Below are 14,543 nucleotides of genomic sequence, written 5' to 3' on the forward strand. Positions count from 1 at the left end.
ATTTATTAATTTTAGAAAAGATTTTATGAGAGAACCAGGAAAATCTGAACACTGTATTTGGTGATTACTAATAAAATATTGTTCTAATGCTAAAAAGAAGAGGAAGAAGGGGTTGGGGGGGAGGGGAGGGGGAGAAGAAAGAAAGAAAAAGACAAATTAATTAAGCTTGGTGACAGATTGCACATGACGGAGAGTTCTACAAAGGAGGTAACTACATTCTCATTCTCCCCCAGACCTGGAGGGTAGTTGCTGGAGGGTCCTGGGTCCCTTCTTCTCCACCCCCAGCATAAAGGTGCCTGATACCCTGCACGTACAGGGAAGATGCTTTCTCCAACCATCCAACCTGGGTTGCCACTAGATCTGCCAGGGTTTTCTCTCCATCTGTGATATGTGTAGAACTTCCACCTGGACACAGCGTGAATCAGAATGCGTCCATACAAACTACAAAAGCTTTCGGAAAGCCTTGCTGGCCCCATCCTGTCATCCTCGCCCATCCTCACACGCATGATCACCTGATCAGTGAGGACCTCTGCTCTGAGCTGTTAGAAGTCACCGGGGTGACAACCGTGACTGGCTCCGTATGGATGGAGCACCACATTATTTTTGGTTGTCAGGTGGGCAATCCTCTTGGAGAACCACCCACTGGTAGAAGGGATTCCCCTCTCTTACCTGCTCATGTGTCCCAGGGTTTGATTACAAGATTTGAGTCCTTTCTTCTTTCAACTGATGAGGGTGAGTTTGTAGGAATCTACCCACATTTTTTTTCACCATTGACTTCCTCCATCCTGTTGGCTGGTGACAAGTCTTGGGCAGCTGCCTTCACGCTGGCAGAGGATCAGATGTCCGGGCAAAACAAAAGAAGATCGATTAGAGAAGATAACCAAAATCACTTGCAGACTCCTCTATAATCCAGGAGTCTTCAATCTAGTCTTCAATTTAGCAGATTCTAAATCCTGCTGTGCCTGGTACATAGCCCAATAACACCTTATTGAACGAATGCATGTGGGAATTAAAAGAGATAAGATGTATGTGGGGGACTTTCCTGGTGGTCCAGTGGCTAAGACTCCGCACTCCCAATGCAGGGGACCTGGGTTCAATCCCTGGTCGGGAAACTAGATCTCACATGCCACAACTAAGAGTTGGCATGCCAAAACTAAAAGATCCTGCATGAGGCAGCTAAGATCCGGTGTAGCCAAATAAATAAATATTTTTAAAAAAAGATTTATGTGAAATAGTTGAGCTCCCCATTACTTTTAATAAGCAGAATAAGTAACACTTTAATGTAATGCTTATGAGTTTATAGCTCTTTCTATCTACACCTATAATAGAGGCTCTGGCTTGAACCCAAAACTAAAATATGTGATGGGCGTATTTATGACACCACGGGGCCAGGGAGGACCAGTCCTGGGGGCAATCACATTTTGAAGTAAGGTTGGTTGACCCAGCAAGAGCTTGGCTGAGAGAGAGGATGGGGGATAAAGCATGGTGTCTGTCACTAGATTTGTCACCTGGCCCACCTCCTGCTGGACTGCTGCTCCCATCCCACCCTGTAGGTAATGGTGAGGAACTTTGGAGTAAGTGTGAGAAAAACTGCATAAGAGCTGTGTAGTGGATTGAAGAGTGTACCCCTAAAACTCATGTCCACCTAGAACCTCAGAACGTGACCTTATTTGGAAATGGGGTTTTAGCAGAGGTAATTAGTTAAGATGAGGTCATACTGGAATAGGGTGGGCCCTAAATCCAATGACCAGTGTCCTTATAAGAAGAGGCGAGGACACACACACACACAGGAAGAAGAGAGGCATGGAGAGACAGAGACAGTGATTGGAGAGATGCCTCTACAAGCCAAGGAAGGCCAAGCATGGCCGAGAGTCACCAGAAGCTGGAAGAGGCAAGAAGAATCCTCCCCTGGAGCCTCCAGAGGGAGCGCAGCCCTGACATCACCTTGATTTCTGACTTTTCACCTCCAGACTGGGAGAGAATAAATTTCTGTTGGTTGAAGCCACCAAGTTTGCCATCATTTGTTATAGCAGCCCCAAGAAACTCATACAAACATTTTCCTCCCAAACTCTGTAAGTCAGGGTACAATTAGCACCACCTCCAACAGTGTAGACACAAAAGGCAAAGGGCAGAAGGGGCTCTCACCCACTTCACAGCGGACCAGAGCAAAGCTTTAGTGAGAGCTGAGAGCTGCTGGAGACCCCAAGGACAGACACCAAAGGAGGATGGAGATCGATGCTAACTAGGGCGAGTGAGAGAGGGGAGGAATCGGGTCACTTTTGTTTTGTTTTAAAAATGCTCTAGAGGGACTTCCCTGGTGGCACAGTGATTAAGAATCCGCCTGCCAATGCAGGGGACACAGGTTCGAGCCCTGGTCTGGGAAGATCCCACATGCCGTGGAGCAACTAAGCCCGTGCACCACAACTACTTAGCCTGTGCTCTAAAGCTCATGCAGCACAACTACTGAGCCCGCGCGCCTAGAGCCCATGCTCCGCAACAAGAGAAACCACCACAATGAGAAGCCCGCTCCCGCTCGCCGCAACTAGAGAAAGCACGCATGCAGCAATGACGACCCAACACAGCCAAAAATAAATACATTTATTTTTTAAAAAATGCTCTAGAGAGGCCTGAGGAAACTTAGGTTACACAGCATCATGCCCATTTTACAGACAAGGAGCTCAAGCCAAGAGAAATAAAGCACTTTGCCAACAGCTGTAGAGTTGCCAAGCATCTTATGACTTCCAGCATTGGTGCCATTCTGACTCTTGGTCCTTGGTATGAAACCTGTTTTCTCTCTGGAAGGTCTCTCTGTAGCTCTGAAACTTCCCCAGGCTAGATCTTGGTGGTGGTCCACTGTGCTCATCCACTGTATTGGGCGTTTGCTGGTCCCTCTCCATCCAGAGACTCACGCTTGTCGTTTCTGGGAAACTTTCTGGAATTGTTTCTTTGAGGATTTCTCTCTTCTGTTTTCCCTGTGCTCTTTCTGAAACACTTATTACTTGGATGCCAGACCTCTTGAATGGTTCATCTCATTTTCTTGTCTCTATTTTCCATCTCTGTGACTTTCTTTTTTCTCTTTAATTTTTTTGCTCAGCATTCTGAGAGATTTCCTCAACTTCACCTTTCCATCTTTTATTGAGATTTTACTTTCTATCCTTTCTTTCTCTTAAAAAACCTTGCACAATAATAATAATTCTGCTGTCATGTTTTACTGTCTGAGGATTTTTCTGTCTTCTGAACTTTTAAATCTCATCCTTTTCTCATGTCACCAGTGTAATAATTTCTCACCTCTCTGAAGATGCTGAAGATAGATTTTTTTAAATGTCCTTTTGCATCATCTCCATTTTTTTCTGGTTGTTTTGGCCTTTTTCAAGTTAGAGGCTCTTCTTACCTGTCTGGTCCATTCACAGTTCAGAGGAGTCACTAAAAATCCAGGGTTTGTCAACCACAGGCTCCCCTTTACACAGTGGTTCTCAGACCCGGCCGCATGCTGTAATCCCTTGGGAAGCTTGTGGACCCTAATGACATGACCCCATCCTCAGAAATTCTGAGGTAACCGTTTGGGGATGGGGAGGAGTACAGGGGGGCATTTCAAACCTCCCCAGGGGATTCTTATGATCATGTATTGCTACAGAAGGTTCTGGCCAGGTCGTTTTGTAGGGGACTCCCTTCTAGGTATTTCCACATGTTTTTCCTTAATCAGGTTTTCTAGAAAAGGCTCTTCCAGCCTGGCTGCCCCTCAGCTGAGAAGGGAAGAGGCTGGAAATCTCAACATTCAGCATCAAACCTTCACTTAGCAAATCATCATTAAGGATAGTAGTTTCCACCCTGTTGGAGTGCTGCTGACATTCACCCTGAAGCCCTCCTGTGACAGACACTCGCGTGATGAATCTGCCTCCATCCGTTCCCACTGTGGTAGAAGCCTGCAAACTTGTTATGATGACATGTGTATATTTAGGCACATGATGGTATCAAACTATCACTAACACTACTCAGAAAGTGTGCAAGCCAGATAACATGATTGCACAGCCAATAAGTAATAATTTTTTTTCAAACATAGAAAACTTCCAGGAGAAAGTCTCCAGCACCACCCACACTGAGAAGCTCTAAGCTGTTGCACCCAGACTGCACACAACCAGCAGAGTTTTCTCTGGATCTCCCTGCTGTTCCCATTTATTCTTCATGTTCTGATGCTCCATGACAAGGTCCTTACACAAGCTGTGATGAGAACTTGCCACTCCAGTGATATGATGGGACTATCTGAGTGACCCAAGCTCTCTCATGTGCAGGGAGCAGCAGAGCCTTATGTAAGACTCCGAGATATTTGCAAAGTGTGCTCCTGACTAACTGCCAACTCTTTACACACTCACGGTAGCCTTTGGTGCTAGAGTCTTATTGCTCTTGATGGCCATATATTTACACTTTTCTGAGAATAGGGTCATAATTTGAGGCCACACCCACACACTCTCTTAGACATAATCATGGGGCAGGAGGAGCCCCATGGAAGGAGCCAGTAGGTCTAGATGCCCTCTTTTCTGTCCAGACCCTCCCACTCTTAGTCATGGTTAGTTATAGGTCTTCTTAGCAGTTTGTAGCATTACAGGCTGAATTCTGTCCCCTCAAGATTCATATGTTGAGATCCTAATCCCCAGTACCTTAGAATATGACTGCATTTGGAGATAAGTTCTTTAAAGGGGTGATTACATTAAAATGGGGTCATTAGGGTGGGCCATGATCCAATGTGATTGGTGTCCTTGTAAGTAGAGGAAATTTGTACATTCTTTTTTTTTTTTAATTCTTTTCCATTTTGGTTTATCATAGGATATTGAATATAGTTTCTCAGTGCTATACAGTAGGACCTTGTTGTTGATCTATCCTATATATAATAGTTTACATCTGCTAACCCTAACCTCCCACTCCATCCCTCCCCTACCCCCCTACCCCTTGGCAACCACTAGTCTGTTCTCTATGTCCGTGATTCTGTTTTTCTTTCATAGATAGGTTCATTTGTGTCATATTTTAGATTCCACATATAAGTGATATCATATGGTATTTGTCTTTCTAAGAAGAGGAAATTTGGACACTTACACGTACAGAGGAAGATGATGTGAAGAAACACAAGGAGAAGACAGCCATCTACAAGCCAAGGAGAGTGGCCTCAGAAGAAACCAATCCCACCAACATCTTGATCTCAGATTTCTAGCTCCCAGAACTTTGAGAAAATAAATTTCTGTTGTTTAAGCTGCCCAGTCTGTAGTACTTTGTTATGGCAGCCCTAGCAAACTAATACAGATAGTAAATTTTTATGTGTATTTTACCACAATAATAATAATTATTATTATATCATAAGCTTATAAATATGTAAGTGGAAAATAACACCAAACCTATTTAAAACTTTCCACTTCCTCTGCCTGGTCGTTTTTCTGGCTCTTTCACCCCACCCTGCACAAATGCCCCTTTTGCACCTCTCCAGCCAAGGATACCAAGGGACAGGAATGTGCAGTTCCTGAGATGAGATTCATCACGGGAATGGCATCAAGGAAAGCTGGGAACTTTTATCTGCTTCCCCAGGACTAAGAAGTGGATCCTCTCTGTGTTCCCCTAGCAATTGGGGCTGCTTCTGTTATTTACCATTACGCAATTTAAAATTAAGTGTGTGGCTCGCTCTTCAAAGGCTCTCAACATCTGGAAAGCAGAGATTGGTGCAGGAGGGCTGGTACTGGGGCAGCTGGGTGGCTGACCCTGGGGGCTTCTGTGCAGACTGTCCCCCTCTCCTACACCTGCTGCTGAAAGCCAGTCGGTGATCACAAGAGGATGGAGGGGAGCAGGAACCGAGCTGCAAAATCCAGCGCCACTGAACAGGACTGTGCGTCTGCAGTTTGAGACTGCTTGTTTGAAAGCCAAGTTTCTTTAAGCACATTTTAAATCCTGGAAACATTAAAAGCTTGGAAACCACCTTTTCCTCCCTTCTTGAGTTACATGGAAGCACGTTCAAAGACATAGGGTATAGGTGCATCAGGACACAGATAAACACGGTGTAAATCATAATGCAAGCATCTTGGGTTTATGAAATACTGTATGGTTTGCAAGAGATTTGTGCCTATACTCTTTCCTTTGATTCTCATGGTAGTGCTGGGCGGCAGGGGGACAGGACACACTGGCCACTGGCACAGAGGCAGGTACCGAGACAGGGGGCAGGTCCTGAAGGTCCAGAGCGTTTCCAGTGCAGAAGGCGGTCTAGATTCCCAGGCCCACCATTCTCTCGGCTCCACCCTGATAGTAATAAGTACTATTACTATCGCTTGCTCTGTGTCTGGCATTTTCCATTTATTACCTCATTCAATCCTTACCCTCCCTTTGGGGAAAAAATGTCTAGCCAACAAACACTCCAGGAAGGATCTGAACTCAGGTGAGTCCCCGAATGCCACCTTCTAAATCAGCGGCATTCAGTTTACTCCAGTTCCATCCTGTCCCAATCTGCTCATCTGTGTTTGGTCACAGGTACATACCAGGTACTGTGCGGCAGGGCAGCAGGCTGGCGGGGATCAAGCTCCCAGGCCAGGCCAGGGCTGGTCTTGCTTCCCTGACCCACACCCATGACTGGGTGAGGTACTGGTGTCCTGGGGCTGCTGTAACAAATTACCACAAATTTGGTGGCTTAAGACAATAGAAATTTAATTCTCTCACAGTGCTGGAGGCAAGAAGTCCAAGATCAGGGTGTCAGCAGGGCTGTGCTCCCTCCGGAAGCTCTGGAGGAGGACCCTTCCTTGTCTCTCCCAGCTTCTGGGGGCTCCTGGTGTTCCTTGGGGTGGGGGCTGCATGGCTCCAGTCGCTGCCTCCATCCTCAAGTGGCCCCTCTGTCTCGGGATCTCCAATCTCCCTCTGTCTCACTCTTATAAGGACAACTGTCATTGAATTTAAGGCCCACACAGACAACCCAAGAGGATCTCATGATTTCAAGTTAATGACATCTACAAAGACCCCTTTTCCAAGTAAGGTCACATTCACAGGGACCAGGGGTCTGGAGCTGGGGGGACACTATTCAGCCCACTACAGGAAGGAGGCAGGTCGGCCTGCAGTGTCACCCTGTTCTTGCAGTGGTAGCTGCTCCGGCCACAACCCTAGGATGGGCCAGGCCTCCAGCAGGCAGGCAACAGAACCAAGGCCGGGCGGTCCGTCATCCAAGAATTGGGGAACAGGGCTGGCATGCTGGTGCCCAGGGCAATGGGCAAACACAGCGCAGGGCTGGGCAGGAGAGAGATCGCTGGTTCCTGAGATTCAGGGAGGTTGGGGACAGAATGCTAATTCCAAAGGCCCAGGGCAGCGTTGCCAGGCCAGCATAAAACCTCATTCCTGGGCTGCTCAAGTATCCCGAGAAGGCAGAAGTCGTGTTATCCCCTGTGGCCGGGCCACAGGGCCCTGCGAGGGAGAGGGGGCCAACCTCGCTTGACTAAGCAGCCCAGAGCTGATCTGCCTCCTGACGCCTTATCAGCTGAGCCTGCGGTCACAGTGCCATTTGCAGGACTGTGGCCCCACCAGTGCCCAGACAGGGATGGTGGCCATGCAGGAGTGCCCCAGCCACCAGGAAAGGGACACAGCAGAGAGCTGGCAGGTCTCCGTCCTCCCTGGCTCAAGGTGGAGTCACAGATTCCTGGCCACAGGCAATTCTGGACTTCGGTTATATTCAACAAACCTGCTACCTGCTCCCAACAAGCAGGAAAGGGGGAGAAGGCATTGGCAGAGGAGGGGATAAGCCTCGAGGACCTGCAAGTCTCGGTAGGGCTCAGGGAAGGGGGCAGAGTCTCTTGGGGATTCTGGAAGAGGCAGCAGGACTGTGTGAAGCCAAAGTGGTGGACTCTGCAGTGGGACTGCCCGACTTCAAACCACAGCTCACTGTGCAACCTTGGGCTAGTTACTCAACCTCTCTCAACATAAGAGCTCTGCTCTATAAACTGAGACTCAAAATAGAACCTACTTCATACAGTTATTATGAGGATTAAATCAAACAAGCCAAAGAAAGCACTTCACACAATACCTGGTATGTCAGCCAGTTCACAACAGCAACATCGGAGGTGAGTCTTGCAGGAGGGTGTGAAGGTTAACTTCATGTGTCAAACTGACAAGGCCATGTAGCCCAGCTGTGTGGTCAAACATCAGTCTGGGTGTTGCTGTGCAGGTGTTTTTCAGACGTGCTTAACATTTAAATCCACAACCTCTGACTCAAGCAGACCACCTTCCCTAATGTGGGTGGGCCTCACCCAATCAGTTGAAGGCCTTAAGAGAAAAGACTGAGGTCCCCCGAGGGGGAAGGAGTTCTGCGTTCAGACTAGACAGCAACTTGGACTTGTGGACTCGCCTGACTCTCCAGCTGCCGCCTCCCCCATGGATTTCCGACTTTTCGGTCCCCACAACCTCCCTCTGTAAACACATATCCCCTTGGCTGTTTCTCTGGAGACCCTGACCGACACACCAACACTGAGTCTTCCAACCCATGTTCACGGCTGGGGGCTGGGGGGGCGGCTCCCCGTGAGGGAGGAGGCAGCGCTCGGTCACGGGAGAGAAAAGGACGTCCAAGCCAAGGAGGCACCCGCCCCACCAGGGGCTTCAAGGGACGAGAGGGGGACGTCACCACCTCACAGTGGAGCCCGAGGCTCAGGGCTGAAGGGACTTGTTCAACGTCACCAACTCAGAACAGAGCTGCTGGGCCTGAACCCGGATCTGCCCGACTCACAAACCCGGGGCTTCTCCCATCAATCAAGTGAATGTCATCCATGGGGGAGGAGAGGAATTAGCAGGGCGGGGAAGAGGGTGGAGGGCTGTGACAGGGGGCGGGGGTGCAGGACACAGAGAGAGTCAGAGAAACCACAGGAACCCAAGCCAGGCAGACAGGGAGGGTGAGCCCAGCACTGCTTAAAGGGTTGACTGCATTTGATTTAAATATGCCCTGTTTGAGCTCAATATCAATTCTCCTCTGGGTCTCCAGCCTGCCACCTGCCCTGCAGACTTCAGATTTGCCAGCCTCGCAATAGTGTGGGCCAATTCCTTAAAATAAATCTCCCTGTGGATGGGTGGATGGATAAACAGATGGATTGATGGATGGATAGATCTAGATATACAGATACCTCTAGACAGATCTAATCCATACATTTATATTATCTATCTATTCATCCATCTACTATGTACACACCTGTTGGTTCTGTTTCTCTGGGGAACTCTAACAGCAGGGGCAGTAGAACCAGTGTCCAGGAGCCGCAAGGACAAACGTTCCAGAGAGAGGTCCGAGCAGGTGGGCTGTTCCGGGGAGGTTGAGCAGGCCAGCTGGCCGCAGGGCAGAGGGGACGTGAGGCAATTAAGCAGGACAGGCAGGGTGGAGCCATGTCAAGAGGAGGCGTGTGTGTGCCGGAGCTGCCCTGGCAGAGGCGGCCCTGCACAGAGCACATCGGCAGGACGCCCCCACCCACTTCTGTCTGTTTTCACAGATAGAACCAGGGTGCTGCAGAAACATGCTTGCGAAGAGAAAGGAGCCTACCTCCCATCCACCAATGATGTCATGCACAGATGCACACATCCCTGCCTGAGGGCACCATGGCTCAAAGTCAGGAGGAGGCAGAAACGCTTGGGAGGCGGCTTTGCAAGGCTCTCTTTGGAATCTGGGTGCTGCCGCCCTACACAGGGATCTGGAATGTGCCCGCAGCGAAGGGAGTTCCTGCAGATTTTTGAGGTTCAGGGGATTCTGAAGGTAGGGGCTTGGATGAGAGAACAGCCTCCTGGGACAGAGGCTCCAAAAGGCAGTCAGTGGGAGCTGGTTTCACAGGAGCCCTGCTCACAGCCCGGGGCCAGAAACATCATCCCCACCAGACACACTAAAAGCCGACCTTGGTTACACAGGGCAGCTGAACAGACCTCACAGCCAGTTCACGAGAGAAAACAGCCTGGTGGCAAAGGGGAGTCATTCAGTTCCAGAGACTTCTCTCTTCTTTATTAACAGGCTTCCCACTGGGAATGGATGCTATCTATGCTTGCCCTTCCTAATGGCTGGCTGCTGTAATATCATACATTTGCACCCATTCTTTCTTCCAACTGTATAAATGCCAAGATAGGACAAGGACAGAGCAGAAGTCACAAAGCTTGAGTGTTTAGAACATCAGGGCCAGCGTTCCATTTCTACATGGAGGCCTAGCTATACTGCAAAAAATCCTCATGTTCCAAAACACCTGAAAAGAAATATATATTTTTTTATTCCGGTAACAGAAACATAAAATTTACCATTTTAACCACTTTTAAGTGTACCGTTCGGTGACATTAAGCACATTCATATTATTGTGCAACCATCACCTCCATCCATCTCCAGAACTTGCTCATCTTCCCAGACTGAAACTCTGTCCCCATTAAACACTAAGTCTCAATTTCCTCCCTGTTCCCAGGCCTTGGTAACCTCTATTCTACTTTCTGTCTCAATGAGTGTGACTATTCTAGGCACCTCATCTAAGAAAAATCATACAATATTTTTCCCTTTGTGTCTGGCTTATTTTACTTAGTATAATGTCTTCAAGGTATATCCATGTTGTAGTGTGTGTCAGAATTTCATTCCTGGGGACTTCCCTGGTGGTCCAGTGGGTAAGACTCTGCGCTCCCAATGCAGGGGGCCCAGGGTTCAATCCCTGGTCGGGGAACTAGATCCCACATGTGTGCTGCAACTAAGAGCAGATGCAGCCAAAATAAAAGAATTTCATTCCTTTTTAGGGCTGAATAACATTCCATTGTATGCATGTAGCACATTAATTCAATGTACATTTGGACTGTTTTCAGCTTTTCACTACCTTGAATAATGCTACTATGAATGCTGGTGTACGAGTAGCTATTTCGAGTCTGCTTTTTCTTAACTTAGTGATTTTTTTTCTGAGTGTGAAAATTATTAAGTTTTTCATTATTATTTATCTTATTATCTTTATAATCTCTGTTGCATTTATGGTTACGTCCCCTTTCTGAATCTTTATACTATGTAATTGAGACTTCTTTTTTTCTGGATCATCTTGTCAGAGATTTACCAACTGCATTACTCTTTCAAATAGCTAATCATATTAGTTAGAACTGGGTTTGGCTCTGGGTTACAGAAAACCTCCAAAGAGCAGTGACTTAACATGTTGTCACTGTGAAATGTCCAGGGCTGGTCTGGCCGTCTATAGTGTCAGAGAACCATGCTCCCCCGATCTGTTGCTCTTTCATTTCCAAGGAAGGAAAAGTTGCTGCCCAATATCCAAAGGTCACCCTTTTGTCCAAGACAGGTTCTGGAGCTCCAGGCAGGAAGAAGGAGAAGGGAGAGAAGAAAGGCACGCCTTCTTTCTTCCATCTCCTGAGAACTGCACACACCACCTCTGCTCACATTTCATTGGCCAGAACACAGTCATGTGGCCAATCAACTTGCAAAAAAGTCAAAGAAACGTTTTGTTGTTTTCTCCTCTCCATATTTTGCTTTCAACAGTCAATTATCTGTCAAAGAAATTTTTTTAATGAGAAAAACTCTTCTATTTCCCCCCTCCAGTGGTCTGTGTTCCTATGTGTACATCTAAGTTTCCATCAGCTTTCATTTCTTTCTGCCTGAAGAATATTCTCTAATATTTCTTACAGTGCCTATCTGCAGGGAAGAGATTCTCTCATCTTTTGTGTATTTGAAAATGTTTTCTCAAAGACTATTTTCACTAGATATAGATTTCTAGATTGATAGGTTTTTTTTCTTTTAGTGCTTTAAAGATGTTGTTCCAGTGTCTTCTGGCTTGCACTGTTTCTGACAAGAAATCTGCAGTAATTCTAACCTTTGTTCTTTTTTTGTTTTTTTTTTGGCCATGCTGTGCAGCTTGTGGGATCTTAGTTCCCAACCAGGGATCGAACCCGGGCCCTTGGCGGTGAAAGCATGGAGTCCTAACCACTGGACCACCAGGGAATTCCCTTTGTTCTTCTATTTTTTTTTTTTTTTTTTTTTTTTTTGTGGTATGCGGGCCTCCCTCTGTTGTGGCCTCTCCCGTTGCGGAGCACAGGCTCCGGACGCGCAGGCTCAGCGGCCATGGCTCACGGGCCCAGCCGCTCCGCGGCACATGGGATCCTCCCAGACCGGGGCGCGAACCCGGTTCCCCTGCATCGGCAGGCGGACGCGCAACCACTGCGCCACCAGGGAAGCCCCTGTTCTTCTATTTTTAATGTATCTTTTTTTCTCTCAAATTTTAAAAGCTTTTTCTCATTATCACTGTTTTCAGCAATTTGATTATGATGTGTCTTGGTTTGGTTTCATTTTTATTCTTCTTGGGATTCTTTGAGTGTTTTGGATCTGTGGATTTATAGTTTTCATCACATATGAAAAACTTTGGCCATTATCTCTTCAAATACATTTCTTTCCTGACCTTCCTTTTTCTGGGACTTTAATTACATACAAGCACACATACACATACTGCTTCATATTGTCCCACAGGTCAGAGAGGATCTGGTGGAGTTTTATTCCTTTTTCTTTCTGTGCTTTACTGTGGATTGTATCCATTACTATGTTAACAAGTTCACTGATCTGTTCTTCTGTAGAGTCATATCTGCTATTAATCCCATCTGGTGAAATTTATGTTTCACATACTGAATTTTTCAGCTCTATAAGATCTATTTAGTTATATTTTTATATCTTACACTTCTCTCGTAATTTCCTTTAAGTCCTTGAGCATATTTATAGTAAGTGCTTTAAAGGTCTTGTCTTTTAAGCATATCATCTCTGTCATTTCTGTTTCTATTGACTGATTTTGCTCTAGATTATGGGTCACATTTTACACCCCTCCCCCCAGCCCCATTTTCATGTCCATGTCCATGTCATCAGATGCTGGACATTGTAAATTCTACATCACTGTTAGGTTTTGTTCTAACAGGTAGTTGGGTTACTTGCAGATTAAGTTAGTTCTCTCAAGGTATGTTTTTAAGCTTTGTTTGGACAAGTCTTTAATATCCTTTACTCTAGAAATAGTTTAGCCCAATTAGACCCTTCTAGAATCTCTGTGAATGTCCTGTGTATTCAGTGAGGACTCTCCACCCTAGCTGGTTGAAACTCGAATATTTTCCAGGCCTATGGGAACTCCAGGAATTGTTGACTTTACAGTTCTCCAGTTGTCCTTTGACCAGCCTCATGTAGTTTTACCCTATGTATACGTAGAGATTACAGGATTTATGCAATTTTTAAATAGGGTGATCAGGGTAGGTCTCACTAAGAAAGGAACGTTTGGGCAAAGATTTGAAGGATGTGAGGGAGTGAATCATGTGGCTATCGGGGAACAATGTCCAAGGCAGAAGGAAGAATCAGGGTGGTAGGAATGGCTTGCAGACGGGAATCCACCTGGTGGGTTCCAGAAACAGAAAGGAGACCAGTGTGGCCAGTGAAGTAAGCCAGGGGGAGAGTCATAGGATGTGAACTCACAAAGGTCATGGGGATTATAAGCCACCATAAGGACTTGAGGTTGTACTCCAAGCAGGATGGGGATCTGGAGAATTTTGAAAAGAATTGAGGGGACTTCCCTGGTGGTACAGTGGTTAAGAATCCACCTGCCAATGCAGGGGACACGGGTTTGAGCCCTGGTCCAGGAAGATCCCACATGCCACAGAGCAACTAAGCCCGTATGCCACAACTACTGAGCCTGTGCTCTAGAGCCCATGAGCCACAACTACCGAGCCCGTGTGCCACAACTACTGAAGCCGGTGTGCCTAGAGCCCATGCTCTGCAACAAGAGAAGCCATTGCAATAGAAGCCCACACACTGCAACAAAGAGTAGCCCCCTCTTGCCGCAACTAGAGAAAGCCCACGCACAGCAGCAAAGACCCAATGCAGCCAAAAATAAATAAATAAATTTATTTTAAAAAAAAGAAAAGAAAAGCATTGAGAGGAGTTATGTGATTCGTCCTACATTTTTAAAAAAGAATCCCTCGGGTTGAACCCTGGTGGCGTTCAGGCAGAATCTGCCTGCCAATGCAGGGGACAAGGGTTCAAGCACTGGTCCAGAAAGATCCCATGTGCCGCGGAGCAACTAAGCCTGTGCACCACGGCTGCTGAGCCTGCACTCTAGAGCCCATGAGCCATGGCTACTGAAGCCTGTGCACCTAGAGCCTGTGCTCTGCAACGAGAGAAGCCCACGCACCGCAGCTAAGAGTAGCCCCCACTCGCACAACTAGAGAAAGCCCACACGCAGCAACAAAGACCCGACCGAGCCAAAAATAAAATAAATAAATTTATTTTTTTAAAAAAAAGAATCCCTCTACTCACTGTGTTGGGCATAGATTATAAGTAAGGGCAGAGGCAGGAAACCCAGCTAAGAGGCTATTTCAGCGGCCCAGGTGTGAAATGACGGTAGCTTGGCTTTGCATAGTACCAGTGGATGGAGTTAAAAGTGGTTAGATTCCACATATATTCTCAAAGTAGAGCCAACAGGATGTGCTCATGGATCTGACAAGGAATGTGAAAGAAAGAGGAGTCAAGATGACTCCAAGGTTATGAGCCTGAGCAAGTGACGGGAGGATAGAGAAGA

The sequence above is a fragment of the Physeter macrocephalus genome, chromosome 14 (genome assembly GCF_002837175.3).
Source record: "Physeter macrocephalus isolate SW-GA chromosome 14, ASM283717v5, whole genome shotgun sequence".
Lineage (NCBI taxonomy): Eukaryota > Metazoa > Chordata > Mammalia > Artiodactyla > Physeteridae > Physeter > Physeter macrocephalus.